Source organism: Zalophus californianus, chromosome 15, assembly GCF_009762305.2.
Source record: "Zalophus californianus isolate mZalCal1 chromosome 15, mZalCal1.pri.v2, whole genome shotgun sequence".
NCBI classification, from domain to species: domain Eukaryota; kingdom Metazoa; phylum Chordata; class Mammalia; order Carnivora; family Otariidae; genus Zalophus; species Zalophus californianus.
Window position 1 is genome coordinate 12,726,607 of NC_045609.1, and position 15,343 is coordinate 12,741,949.

Consider the following 15,343-nt stretch of genomic DNA (forward strand, 5'->3'; position numbering starts at 1 on the left):
TCAAATTTCACCAGTTAACCCAATACTGTCCTTTAGAGAAATTGCTTTTCCCTGTTCCAGGAGCCAACCCAGAATCACACGTTGTTTGCAGTTACCATGTCACACTTGTCTCCTTTAACCTGGGATAGCTCTTCAGTCTTGCTTTGTGTCTCGTGTCGAATCACACAGGGCTTTGAGAATGCCCCTCGTTTGGGCCTGTCTGATTTGTTCCTTGTGATTAGGTTCAGATGATGCACTTTGGGCAGAACTGCTACATAAATGTTACCTTCTTAATGTATCACGCCAAGAGGCACATGATGTTAGTTTTAATTTGTGGGAAGATACTGGGAGACTATAAATATCCTGTTCCTCTCAAATTTGCACCGAGTGGTTTCTAGAATAGACCAGAAAGCCACACATTCCATGACACAGGCACCCAGTCTGCGCCTGGCTGCCCACGTCCTCCTTCCTGCTGTGTGTTCCCCCTGCGTTGCCCCCCCCAACTCCCCCACTTTGAGGACAGGGTCTGCTCCTCACGCTTCCTCCTCACCCCTTCTCTGCCTGTTACAGAGGTTTGCACAGAGAGGGACTCCATAAATACTTGTCAAATCTAAATAAATGTTAAAAATATGTGATCTGACATGGATGGAACTGGAGGGTATTATGCTAAGTGAAATAAGTCAATCAGAGAAAGACAAGTATCATCTGATCTTACTGATAAGAGGAATTTGAGAAACAAGACAGAGGATCACAGGGGAAGGGAAGGAAAAATGAAACAAGATGAAACCGGAGAGGGAGACAAACCATAAGAGACTCTTAATCTCAGGAAACAAACGGAGCGTTGCTGGAGTGGTGGGGGGTGGGAGGGATGGGGTGGCTGGGTGATGGACATTGGGGAGGGTATGTGCTATGGTGAGCGCTGTGAATTGTGTAAGACTGATGGATCACAGACCTGTACCCCTGAAACAAATAGTACATTATAGGTTAAAAAAAAAAAAAAAGAAGATAGTAGGAAGGGAAGAATGAAAAGGGGGAAATCGGAGGGGGAGATGAACCATGAGAGACGATGGACTCTGAGAAACAAACTGAGGGTTCTAGAGGGGAGGGGGTGGGGGGATGGGTTAGCCTGGTGATGGGTATTGAGGAGGGCATGTTCTGCGTGGAGCACTGGGTGTTATGCACAAACAATGAATCATGGAACACTACGTTCAAAACTAACGATGTAATGTATGGTGACTAACATAACATAATAAAATAAAATTTAAAAAAAGATACATGATCTGAGGTCCTGTGTATCTGGTCAGGGATAGCACCTCAATCATGGTGGCTTTGAGAAAGATTTCATTTATAGTGAACTGAAGTGAGGCCTCAAAGAACACAAATATCCTTTGTTTCATCTGCCTATGAGGGACTCCAACAAAGAACTTTGAGTGGAATGAATGTAAAAAAGAAAGGAGGGAAGGAGAGACAGAGAGGGAGAGGGAAAGGGAGGGAGAGGGAGACAGGGAGTAGGGGAAGGGAGGGCTCAAGATGAATCTACCTCCTAAGCCAGCGACTCTCCTCCATGCTGCATTCATGGTAGCAGAGAGTAAGAGACCACCTAGGCGTTCCTCACCAGAGAAAAAGTAAATTGTGGTTCATTTATTCAACAAATCTTGACTAAGAACATCTTGTGGCCTGGCACCGTTCTATATGTTGAGGCTATAAAACAAAGTTTCTAGTTTCAAGGAACACACATTTTAGTGAATGCTAACAGACAATGAACAACTATTTCCCACGTGCGCACACCCACGGGAACGCTCCTACACTCATACACTTCGGGGTTCAGAGAGAGGCGCAGGGATAGAATACTTTGGGCCATCGGAAGCAATAAACTGGATTTACAAACAGTAATGTGAAGAAAACTTAAAAACATAGTCAACTGAAAGGAGACAGAATGGAGTTGATGGTACAGTAGCATCTGTAGAACTTAAGATCACATACACATGCATCTGTATATACGCATACACGTACACCCGTGTGCACAGTCAGGTATGTACATTTAGCTAGGGACCCGTATGTACACCTGCAAGTGTGTAAACCAAATGGTGGTGAGGACAGAAGTTGGCAAGGGGATGGGGGGTGAAAAATGGACAATGAAACAGACAAGCTCCGCCCAGGTGGAGGATAGGAGGCCAGCAACCAAGGTGTCTGAGTGTAGTGAGGCCAAAAAGCATGAGAAGGGAGACATTGTTGCCAAGTACAAAGAAATGAGCGCATCCTCCCCTCCTCCCTGCATTCTGGGACCAGGGCGGGCTGGAATCTCTGGGCTTCTCCCTCTGTCTGTGCTGCTCAGCGCCCTGGGGAGCAGCAGGGGTGAGCATGGTAATAGGAGGAGGTGGGTGAACGTGAGGTGGGGAGCCCCTCCCAGACTGTGACCACCTTCACGTGGTCACACAGCTCTGTTCACATTCCAGCTCCATCACCTACTAGATATGTGACCTTTGGGCCAATGGCTTCACTTGGGAGGGCTCAGTTTTCCCCTCTGTGAAATGGGAATGATAACAGATATCGTTTCATGGTTGTGCAGATTCCAGGAGCCAACGCCTGTAAAGCTCTCATCACAAAACCTGGACCACAGTGCATTCCTGGAAATTCTTTATCAGCATCCTATCTTTTGCCGCCCTGAAAAGTTTGCCAAACTCCTTGAGTGCCAGAGCATGCTCGGAAGACAGCTGATAGAGTCTGGTAAATTTTGCCAGATGATGCCTGCAGCTTTCACTTTGTAAACACAGCCACCTTGACCCTTCTTGGTCAGTTCCCAGGATTGGGGGTGGGAGATCACTCCAGTACAAACTCCACCTGGGCGTGTTCCTGTGAAAGAACCAGAGGAAGCCCAACACGACCCTGTTGATCTGTCTGAGAAGCTATTGGACTGCTCGTGTTTATTTTTCAATGCACTGTGCTCAGGACAGATTCTTTTTTCTAGAAATTTGGGATGGGATCCTGTAAGTGATGGTGTCAATGCAGCAGGAAGAAGGGGTGTGTGTGTGCACGGGTGTGCACACGTGAGTGTGAATAGAAGTGTGTCATCTTGGGCGCCTGGGTGGCTCAGTTGGTTAAGCGACTGCCTTCGGCTCAGGTCGTGATCCTGGAGTCCTGGGATCGAGTCCCGCATCGGGCTCCCTGCTCAGCGGGGAGTCTGCTTCTCCCTCTGACCCTCTTCCCTCTTGTGCTCTCTATCTCTCATTCTCTCTCTCAAATAAATAAATAAAATCTTAAAAAAAAAAAAAAGAAGTGTGTCATCTTATTCTAGGTGGTGGCTGTGTTCACATCAGTTTATTTTATGGCACCGAAATTCATTTTATGGCACCGGCACTCAACCTTCAGCCCAGGCCAGTGTTTATGCCTGACGTTGGCAGGATAGCTTTGGCAGGAATTATGAGCACTGTTTGGAAATCTGTACTTATCAGAGGCACCAGCTTGTAGCATGGCAATAATTACAGGACGACCCAGAGTTTCACCAGGACCAAGGGTGGGGCAGCTTTTTGTGGCTGAGATTCCAGAGTTATCAGAACTGCTCTGCCCCGCTGCTGCGTGCTGGGGAACAGAGAGAAGGGGCCCCTGGGAGAAGTGGAACATGAAGCTGTGAGCCCCAGTCTGCTGCATGTCTGCCCTCAAAAGCACAAGTTGACAAGCACAACACTTGGGATTGACTCCTCAGAGGTCCAAAGAAAGTGCTAGATTGTGAACTCCTTGTCAGGGACTGTGCCTAATTGATCTTGTTCTCCCAGAGGCTTGCACAGGGCCTGGCTCAAAGCAGCCGTTCAGTGTTTCAAAATAGAATCAAGGGTTGAGGGAATTTGATTAAAGCTTAAAACAAAAAGCAGCTGTCATATCTTTTTGCAGTGCGGCCGCTAGAATGAATACAGCTCTTATGTACAGAAGGGCACCTATCCACCACCTTATTGGCTTCTAAGATCTTCTTTTCCCTTTAGAAATGCAAACTGCAGGGTCTCCCCGGGTACAATTAGCAGGAACATTCTCAGCCAGCTTAACACTACATTCCTGTTTGCATCGATGGAGTAGCCTTTATGCACCTGCAAAATGCTCTGATTCATCCGTTCCCTCACTCTCCAAAGCAAGGTCACTGGGGCATCTCCAGTCTACACTGCGGGCTCCCACTGCGAGCAGGGCAGGGGAAGGTGGGAAAGGAGGGGGGCAGTTGGTGAAGGAGGAGGGAAAGGGGTCCATCTCTCTCCTGCCACTTGGGGTCCAGTCTTTTCTTAAATCTGCTGAGCCAGATCCCCTGACGCATAAAGAAACAAGAAACAGAGATTCCTTTTGCTCTCTGGTGTTTTGCTTCTGGTCTTCCAAGTCATTTCAAGGCATCTTGTTCTTCCAAGGAGCTGCTGACAAACCGCAATCCATTTTAGGCAGACAGGAGTCGCATGAACCCAGAATGCTGAGCTTGAGTCTCGGGCACACTTTCAAAGTGCATTCCACGAAGACTCCCTTATTAGGCTGTTTACTGTGAACACCTCTTTGTTTAGAATGAGCGCTTGTCTTTGCAACCTGAATCACAGATGACTACAAATATATGATTACGCATGGAAAATTTCCCTCAGAGATTCCCCAGCCTTCTGAGCCATTTAGAGCCAAAGAAGTTCCCTCTCTCTCTCTCTCTCTCTCTCTCTGGATACACTACATCTATCAGAGCAAGTTAGTCTTCTTGGTCATTGTCTTACATACAAATGGTAACGGAGTTGAGATTCTTCTCGGTTCTGGAAAGAACTAGCTGAAAAGCCAGTATTCCAACTCGGATTCAGGAGGACAGCTTCTCACTTTACTACTAGTCAAATTCATTGCTAGGCGTCAGAAGAGGAGATTTAGAATCGACAAATGTGGTTTCTTGATTAAGGAACATTTTCTGGTTGCGTGTGTCCCGGAACCGGTGCCCACAGGGAAGATCAGGGAAGCAGCCGTATAAAGAGCTTGGGGTTTGATATGGGGTAAGTGTGGTTTGAAATGGCACTCTGCTGTTACCATCTGGGTTTCCTTGAGCAAAATCCAGAACCTCTCTGTGCTGTCTGCAGTGGGAGATGCTTTAGCCGAGCCGTGAAGGTCCTGCCTCCATGCCAAGGCATCTGGGTTCAAATGATGGCTCTGTGTTTTCTTTCCGAGCAACTTACGTCATTCACCTTGGCCCCACTTATCTTGATTATAAAATGAGAATAGTAATTGTACCTACTTATAGACTTGTCCTGAGGATTAAATGATTTAATTTATGTGAAGCTCGTAGAAGAATACCGAGGACCACGGCAACCGCTCAGAAAAAGAAAAAAAGGAGCTGATATTATTTACAAAATGGGGTTCATAATGCCTACCTTAAAGGAAAGTTTTAGGGACGAAGAGCCAACAATTAAATATCAGGCACCCACCACGCCCTCAGCTGTGCCTCCATCCCTTCCCTTCTAACGCTGGTACGCCTAGAACATTTACTTACCACAAGCACGCGCAGAAGCTTTGAAAGGAGAAAAAGCAGGAAGAAGATACTGTGGGTGAGGGTGTGTTGGAGCACATGGGAGGTGGGAGTGTTGTTACCCACAGCATCCAGGTCCCATGAGGTCCCCTGTCCTCTCTGTCATCCCCGTGCCTCCAGCCTTGTAGCTCAGCAGAGCAGGCCCCTCTGAGGCACTAGACTGGACTCCCTCTCTTTGATGAACCTTTCTCCGTGGGCTTGCTTGATCAAGTTGGCGGCCCCCAGCACAAGCCTTGAGGCTCCGGGATGGTCTACCGTCGTCTGGAAGGACTGTCCATCCTCCAGAGCAGGGGTTGGCAAACTACTTCTTAAAGAGCCACAGAAGAAACCTTTACTGCTTTGCAGGCCATATGCTCTCTGTCACCGTTACCTGATTCTGCCGTTATAGTTCCAAAGCACCAGGGACAATAGCTAAATGAATGGGCATTTTCCAGGAAAAGTTTATTTAGGGGCACGGAAATTTCAACTTCATTTCATTTCCACAGCTCACAAAATGCTTGTCTTCTCCTGATTTTTTTTCTCAACAGTTTGCAAATATGAAAACCATTCTTAGTTCACAAGCCACACAAAAACAGGCATGGGGCTGGACTTGGCAAGGGCCCTAGTTTGCCAATCCCTGCAAATCTCTTTCCTGGTTTAGAGGATTTCCTTTGGATGGCTAGTCACTGTTAATTTATTTTTTTCTTCTAATATGATGCCCGACTTGTATGCTCACCCCAGTGTATGTGGGGGATCTTCTTGAGTGGATGTGATTTCCATCATAAAATTTGTGTATCTGTGAACTGTGTGTGCTAAGGACTCTGTGCAATTTTCTTCTTTTCATTCCATTTCTGAATCAGTGTCTGTTGGGCACCTATTAATTAATTTGTTTATTATGATAAAATACACATAAGATAAAAACTACCATTGTAACCATTGTAAGGTGTGCACCTCAGCGGCAGGAAGTACATTCACAATATTGGGCAACGACCACCTCTCTCCGGTCCAAAAACGTTTTCTTCATGCCATTGTTAATTTATTCTTCCTCCCCTTTGAAGGTTATCTGTGTTGAAGGCAAGCTTGTAGAGGACAGGGCTCCACCTTGCAAGCAACAGTCAACACTTCATAAACATGGAAATGATCCTGCCTTCATTGAGTTAGAGTCAGAGAGGGAAATCAAAACAACTAGTCCGATTTTCAGGAAAATAACAGCCATTTGATTTCATCTTAATATTTTGTCTTGATTTTTCTCTTATTCTAATGTCATTTTAAACATGCCATTCTACATATCATGATTTTGTAGGTTTGGGGTTTCAAGATTTGTCCAGACAATGAATTATTTTCTCCTAAAATAGCTAGAATGTCTTTCTCCTAAAATAGCAAGAACTAGTTCCTTTTTCTTGCTGGCAAGTGGCCCTAGTTGGCCAATCCCTGCAAATCCCTAGACGATGCAGGGACCAAACCCAATGATGGCCAGTTGGCATGAGGGAAAATACATGTGCATACAGTTTCCTCATACTTTTTCAATACACATAGACAGCTTCGACATATCGTTAAGATAACATAAGAAATGGCCTGAAATATTACTGTCTCTATATCTATGTGAGGCCTTGGCACTGCGATGGGTAGGACAATCCTCCGTTTAACACAAGGGAAGACCTAGCAGGTGTCTTTCATACTCTTGAGCTGTTTGTCTCAATACCTGATTTCTCTGAACCAGGCATCATCAGCCTCATGCAGCCAATGGACCATGAAGGCTCTCCGATCCTTATTTTGGAGCCAAATCCCGCTGAATATGTAATACTGAGTTATAGGTCCACTACTGCCAGGCTTTGAGCCAGCCTGGCACTGAAAATCCTTTTAGGTGTGTTTTCGCTCATAGAGGTTTTCTTTCTTTTCCTTTCCTTTTTTTTTTTTTAAGATTTTATTTATTTATTTGAGAGAGAGAGAGAAATAGTGAGAGAGAGAACATGAGCAGGGGGCATGCAGGGAGAAGCAGATTCCCCCGCTGAGCAGGGAGCCCGATGCAGGGATCGATCCCAGCACCCCGGGATCACGACCTGAGCCGAAGGCAGACGCTTAATCGACTGAGCCACGCAGGTGCGCCTCATAGAGGCTTTCACCTGCCAGTTTAAACGTGTCAGGGAGAAGGTGCTCCACGTCATGCTCCTGGCACGCCCAGCTGATGGTCTTCGACCTAACCTCCCAATTCCTGTTTCTTTGTAGGAAGGAGAAATGTGCTTTAGGAACTTTGTGACTTGGCAAATCTGTGAGGGGGTAGGCGTGGGGAAAGGAGCTTGAGATCTCAGTCCCCCGTCACAAGCAGACATGGGGGGATTCCAGTCTCCCCCGTACAGGTGATGGTTTCTCAGAACAGAGTTTATGCCTTCCCTAATACATTATTTCCCCCCCAAATAAATATTGACTGAAAAGCTGTTTTCATAGTCAGTGTTTTATAGATACAATATACACAAATGTGTATACGTATATGCATACATTTACATATACACCTACAGGCATAGACATGCACGTTCGTATGTACAGATAGCTAACAGACTGATGCGTCACCTCTGAGCTATATCTGCAGGCTACTAACCTCTACAATGAGATCCTCTTTATTTTTTTTTTTTCCTCCAGGAGAGGAGAGAACACATTGCTTAGATTCTTGAGTTTAACGAAAGCAGGTATTTTCGCGGTGACCTGTTCTCAGGCAGGAATGTTACATCAGAGCAGAATCCAATTGCCACGTTGCCACTCTTCTCACCTGTCAGTGGTGCTGTCCCCAAGACAGAAAGGAAATAGACCCTTCAGAAGAGAGGAGGGAACTGTGATCTCTGGCGCTGAGACTGTGTGGGAAACATGAGAAAAGGAATGAATGTGGAGAGCAGCACCCCGCCTGCTGGGAACCATTTGTACCCTTGAGACCTTACCTGCGCCCGAGTCTAAATGAGAGCAGAATGGTAGTCTTTGGCTGGGACAGGCTGCAGAATTTGATATGAGGAAGTCCCTGCAATTAGGTTGTTGGACATGAGCCTTGAGGGACCTTTGCTCTGTCTTTTAGGCTGACTTGCCTGGCCCATGCTATGTCACCTACAAAGTCCCACTGTTTTTAGCTGATAAAATGAAAGCATTAGAGTGGCCTTAGTGGGCATTCTCAGAGCTGTTTTTCCCAGGGCAGGCATCACCCCTGAGGTGCCCGGCAGCTTCTGCTCTAACACATGCAGCAGGGAGCTCACTGCCTTCCTTCCCCATCAGGCCAGCACACAGGGTCAGCCTCACGGGCAAGCGACCTGCACAGTCGTGCGGGAAGCGCACTCAGTGGAGCCTATGCTTAGATGGATGCTCTGCAGCCATTGCTGTCTTACAGTCCTCTATTTTTGACCAAGGAGGCTCTGCATTTTCATTTTGCAGTGGGCCTGACAAATTACGTATCTGGGTGTGCCCACACACCTAAGCTACCTTACCTACAACACACACAGCCTGTTTGCGCCAATGTTCAGCAGTTATCTAGAACCCTGTCCCCGGCAACCCGTCGGAATCACCTGGAGAGCATGTTTGCCCATGTATTCTGTGGCAGCACCTCAGATGGCCGAATCAGAGGCTCTGGGGGAGGCCCCTGGAGTCTGCATATCTCAACAATTCAGCAGGCTGACCCATGTTTGGAAACCACTACCCTAAAGGCAAGCTACCGAGACATAAACCTCATAAATAGACCATCAGTGGGCATCTGGTCCATTACCCTGCATTGGGGTTGGTAGGTATTATTATCCCAATTTTATAGGAAGAACCAAGGACCTGGAAGACTATGTGACTTGTCCAAGAGATAGAATGGGGCCAGGACTCAGTGTGTTTGCCTATTAGGGGGCTTCTCTTTCCACGTCCATGGTACTGTTCCCATGTGTGTGTGTGTGTGTGTGTGTGTCAAGATCTATGAGCCCTCAACACATGCTTGCTGTTCCACATTCTAGACCATAACCTTGGAACCAACTTGAACACACAGGCCACATCCAGGTACCACCTGCTAGAACCACCTCTAACCGGCCCCCCCACCCCCAGCCACTCCCTACTCTGTGCTCTCATGATCTTTGCACAGAGTTGCATGGAACTGTCAGGGGGTCATTTACTCCCCTGTCTTTTCCCCATCACACTCCGGGCTCTCTGAGGTGGTCGCAGCACTGGGACATGGGACTTTAATTGGATAGGGACAGACCCAGGCTCGCCTCTCAGTTTGGCCGGCGTGTGAGTTTGCTAGGACTGCCATACAAAGTACCACAGACTGTGTGGCTTTGAACAACAGAAACGTATGTGTCACGGTTCTGAAGATCAGACGGCTGAAATCAATTGTTGGCAGGATTGGTTCCTAACGAGGGCTGGAGGGAGAATCTGTTCTGTGCCTCTCCCTTTGCTTCTCATAGTTTGCTGGCAATCTTCAGCATTCCTTGGCTTATAGAGGCATCATCTCAATTTCTGTCTTCATCTTCATGGGGTATTCTCCCTGTGTGCATGTCTGGGTCCAAATTTCCCTTTTTTTTATAAAGACACCAGTCATATCAGATTAGGGTCCACCCTAATGATTTCATTTTAACTTGATTGCTTCTGGAAAGAGCCTGTCTCCAAATAAGGTCACATTCTGTGGTATTGGGGTTTAGGACGCCAACAGAATCTTTTGCTGGGGGGGGCAGGCACAATTCAACCCATAATAGCCGGTAACTGGATTCATGACTTTGAGCGAGTAACTGAGACTCACAAAATCTGTTTCTTTATCTGTGAAATCAGGACTTTAAAAATACCTACTACACAGGCTTTTTTCTTAATTTTTATCAGATTAGATATGGCACTTAATTTTTTCTTCCTTTTTAAAAGTGAAGTACAGAACAATGGGGTTAGCTGCTATACTCTGGGTTAAAAGAGACGGGCCAAGAGATGGGCCACTCACCGTCCCCTCTGTGCACGTGTGTGTGTGTGTACGCGTGCGTGTGCAGGTGTGTGTCTCATAGGTTGGGACTATCTAAATCATCAGACCATCAGAGCCTAAGGCAGACTAACGGAAACCACGTATCATACAAATGTGATGACTTCAAATTTTCACTCAAATGCAAGAGAATGTCAGCAACGAAATCAAGAAGGGGGCACCTTTGGTGCACCTAAAATCAGCCTTATCGTTTTCTTCACAATGAGTGGCATATTCCCCAGACTTCCTGATCAGACCTATTAAAAGCACAGACCCCCTCCCTTGAGAACCAGGCCCAATTGGCCTGGGAAGGGCCAGAGGAGCTGTACTTTACCAGCTCCTCAGGTGAGCCTTGTAGGACAAGTCTGGGAACACAGGTGTAGTGGGACCTGATTTCTCACCTTGGCTTCCCCTGCTACTGACCAGCCCGGTTGAAATCACGGAACCTGGGGGAACCTCCGTTTCCTCAACTCTGACCTTGTACCTGACTTGGAGTTGAGATCTCCAAGTCCTTTCCAGCTCAAAGATGCCATCCCTTTCCGTGTTGGTTCAGACGGGTCTACATTACAGCGTGCTCCTTGAACTACGTCTGACCTCCTTCTACCTCCGTGAGTCTTCCAACCTGCTGGAGAGGTGAGTGTCTATGCTCGGTGGGTGTCCAGCCGGGCTCACCTGCTGATGAACCTGTTCAAATGGAGAAAAGGGCAGTTGACCAGGGGAGCTAGTGCAGGAGCAAAACAGCCTTAGCCCAGTCTTTTCTCCCTGACGCCGGAGAGAGACCAGCTGGTTCCACCTTGCAAGGTATTTTGCGGACCAGCTGGGCGTGTTTGTTTTAGGCTCGCCTTTTATTGTGGCCAATTCGTGAATATTGTTCAGAAATATGCTCGGCTATTTAAATGACCTTGGCAGACTCCACGTTTTAGGATGAGCAGATTGTTTTTTTGATTTAGTTTTGTTTCATTGGACGAGAGGGCAAGAGATCCTCCTGCTGCGCTAGGGGCTGGTGGGATGTGGGGTGGGGGGTGTTGGTGCACAATGATGCAGCCGCTCTGGAAAACAGTTCTGCAGTTGATTAAAATGTTAAACATGGAGTTACCTCTGACCCTAGAGCACTGAAAGCATATATCCACACAGAAACGTGTGTGTGAATGTTTAGAGCAGCATTATTCATAATGGCCACGAGGTGGAAACAACCCAAATGCCCATCAGCAATTACCAGCTGAGTTGTGGTACATCAACACCGAGGAATAGTCTTCGGCCATAGAAAAAAAAACGAGGTGCTGTTATATGCTGCAACTTGGGTGAGCCCCAAAAACATAACCTGAAGGGAAACCTACCAGACGCGAGAAGTCACATATTGCATGATTCCTTTTATATGAAATATCCGGAGGAGGCACATGCGTCTGCAGCAGATCAGCAGTGACTGCCATGGCCTGGATGGGGAGGGGAAGCTGGAGCGACTCGTTCATGCCTTCGGGGATGTTCTGGGGGGATGAAAAAGTTTTGAAATTAGACAGAGGTGATGGTTGCACAACATTGTGATGCATTAAATGCCACTGAGTCATATGCTTTAAAATGGTTCATTGTTTGCTCTATGAATTTCACATCAATAAAAATAGAGCGAAGAGTAAGGGAGGGTGTTGTGAGGACAGGAAGGAAGAACGGGACAGAGCGCGAGGGAAGCAGTATTATTATGCCCGGAGTGCAATTTCTTCGTTTTAAGGATAATGTGACCATTGTGTCCCTGAAATAGAACAGAGCCCTCCACTGAGCCCTTCTGAGTAGTGGGAGCACCAGCCCTTCCTTTCACCAGGAGCAGCCTTGGGTACCAGAAGTCACAAGATGTGTTGGCTGCCATTAAGTCCACAGCTGCACTGGCTGAGGCCCCTCTGGCTTTCTCCCTCTTATGTGCCTCCAGCTTAGGATGGGCACACAAGGTTCTTCTGGCCCTGCGGTCTGGTCGAGCGGTGGGGTCCCCGGGGAGAACAAGCCCTCTGGGCTGCAGAGTCACTAGCCCTCCTGTAGGGACCCCTTTGTGTCAGCTCTTAACTGCATACATCCTATCTCTCCTAGTGCTTGGCAGGGTAAAGGCTCCGATCAAACACCAGCCTCCTGGTGGGGATTCACATGGGACGGGCTCTACTCAAGCCCCTCACCAGTGGCTCTGCCACTCTTCTGTCAGGTTCCTTTCAGATGGGTCTGGATGAAGGTCATGGTTCAGAATGAACTGCAGAATCCAGTCCAGCCCACACGGGCAGTCGGAAAAACTGATCTCAGTTGCTTTGCCTGGACTCACACCCCCAGGGTCACCCTGCTAGGGGTTTGGTGTCTACTGGTAGGTTTTACTGACCGCCACCATCCCCCTAAACTGAAGGCTGCTTCCCAGGTCTCTGGCTAAATCTATGTCCTGCTCATGGGTGCTCAGCACGAACTCTGAACATTCCTGCATTCAGGGTCTAGATTGACAAGACGCTGCGGAATCTTCCGCTGAGAAGCTATTTGAAAAGAGGAGGGTGTGACTCCAAATCACGGGCCCTGCCACAGTCAGAGTGAGGGTCTGGTGGTGGGGGCCACGCCGCTCAGTGTGCACCTGGTCCTGTAGAGCCAAGCAATCGGCGGCCCCCAGCAGACTGGGATCCGGGACAGGAGGCAGCTCCTTCCGGCAGTTCGAGCAGTGTTTGGTGGTGGTTTAAGATCAACACTCAATAGATGACCTTCTTTACAGCCACCTGGTGGATCGCTGCTGGAGTCCCCTCCTCAAAGGGCGAGAAGGGGATGGTCCTCCGAGGAATGAAATCTATCAAGCCCTCTTTAGAAGTCCTCATTGCACTGAGCCTGTTCTGGGATTTTTTTATTTAAGATTTTATTTATTTATTTGAGAGAGAGCAAGAGCGAGTGAGAGAATGAGAAGGTGAGAGCCCGACGTGGGACTTGATCCTGGGACTTCCGGATCACGAGCTGAGCCGAAGGCAGACACTTAACCAACTGAGCCACCCAGGTTCACTGAGCCTGTTCTGATGCAAAACTCACAGTTCCCTTAGAATACATTTATGATTGCTGTTTTCTACTTATTTGAGTACTTGGACACATGACTTCATTGTTCTCCAGCCTAAGACTTTCAGTAAAGCCCATGGCTTTTTAATCACATAATAAAAACTAAATGAAAATTTTAATTCCCATTAAAAATTTGAATTTCATTTAAAGTTAAATGAACACTGTATTGTGTTTCCTTTAAAAAAAAAAAAATGCAGCATAGGGGCACCAGAGTGGCTCAGGTGGTTAAGAGTCTAATCTTGATTTCGGCTCAGGTCATGATCTCAGGATCATGAGATCGAGCCCCACATTGGGCTCCCTGCTCAGCGGAGGAGACTGCTTCTCCCTCTGCCCCTTCCCTCATTCTCTCTCTCTCTCAAATAAATAAATAAAATCTTTAAAAAAATGAAAAACATTTAAAAATGCAGCACAGCTGTGAGACTGGAGGCCTGACCATCCCCACCACCCCCATGCACCCAAACATCATCCCGCCTGGATACCAGCCTCCCACCCTGATGGCAGGATCTGTGCCCAATCTTGTCTCCTAGGGCCGGCACTCACCGCCTCCCAATCACATGGTGTGCCAACTCATGCTTCTTAATCAGGGCATCAGATGATTTAGTTGATGCGGCTGGGCTTTTATTTTTACAAAGCTTCTCCCTGGCGAGGCCTGCTCTGAGCTTGTGGGCCCTTTCTTGGCTCCACTTCAAGAGCTCGCTGACTTTCCTGTGCCGAGGGCCCTCGAGCCAAGACGTCTCATGTGAGTCACCACATGAGAGCCTGAACCCACTTCAAAGTGTTGGTTGGCAGGAGGGCCATTCCACAGGTGTCGTGAAAGAAGAGCCCTGGAAGGGAGCCTGAAGTCTGCCTTGAAGTCTGGCTTTGCCCCTCAGTAGCTGTGTGACTTCATACAAGTTAATTCACATCTCTGGGCTCCCATTCTGTATCCGTCCAAGATGGCTTACAAACAGGAAGCAAAGAGAGAAATGAGGTCAGGCCACAGAGGGGGACACAGGTGCCTTCGAACCCAGCTCTGGCGACCTTGACAGTCTACTGAACTCCCAGAGCCTCGGGTGTCAGCTTGGGTGAACCGGAGAGGTTCAGCCTGTCTCTTGGTGCTCTTGCAGAAAGTAGGAGAAAATGTATGTACCACGCCCAGCACGTGAAGAAACGTTTTTGTTGACTATAAAATAAAGCTAAAACACACCATCTAGATCTACCTGCATGGACTACCGAAAGGATCCGATTCACAATATATGTGAAAATACACCGTAAACTATAAAGTCATGTAGGATGTCATTATCATAATTAGAATCTATTTTTTCTCTCAGACCTTTCAGTCAAAAAGTTGGGGAAAAAAAAAAACAGTACAATAAACAACTGAACATTCTTTCCCTGAATTCGCCAATTACTAACATTTGTTCACTCTGTTATCTATATCTATCTTGATCTCTGTCTACTTATGGTCTATCTGTAATTTGTCAAGCCATTTGAAAGTAAGTTACAGGGGCACCTCGGTGGCTCATTCGGTTAAGCGTCTGCCTTCAGCTCAGGTCGTGATCCTGGGTTCCTGGGTTGGAGCCCCGCTTTGGGCTCCCTGCTCAGTGGGAAGTCTGCTTCTCCCTCTCCTCCCCGCTCATGCTCTCTCTTGCTATCTCTCCCTTTCTCTCTCTCTCAAATAAATAAATAAATCTTAAAAAAAAAAGTTACGGACGTCAGACTCCACACCTAAGCAATTTAGCATACTTCCTAAGAATAACTTCATTCTCCTACATAACTGAGTACAATCATTACCAAGGATTAAACATATACACGATTATATGAAAAATACACAGTCTATACTATATGCAATCTACAAATTTCCCCAGTTATCCCCACAA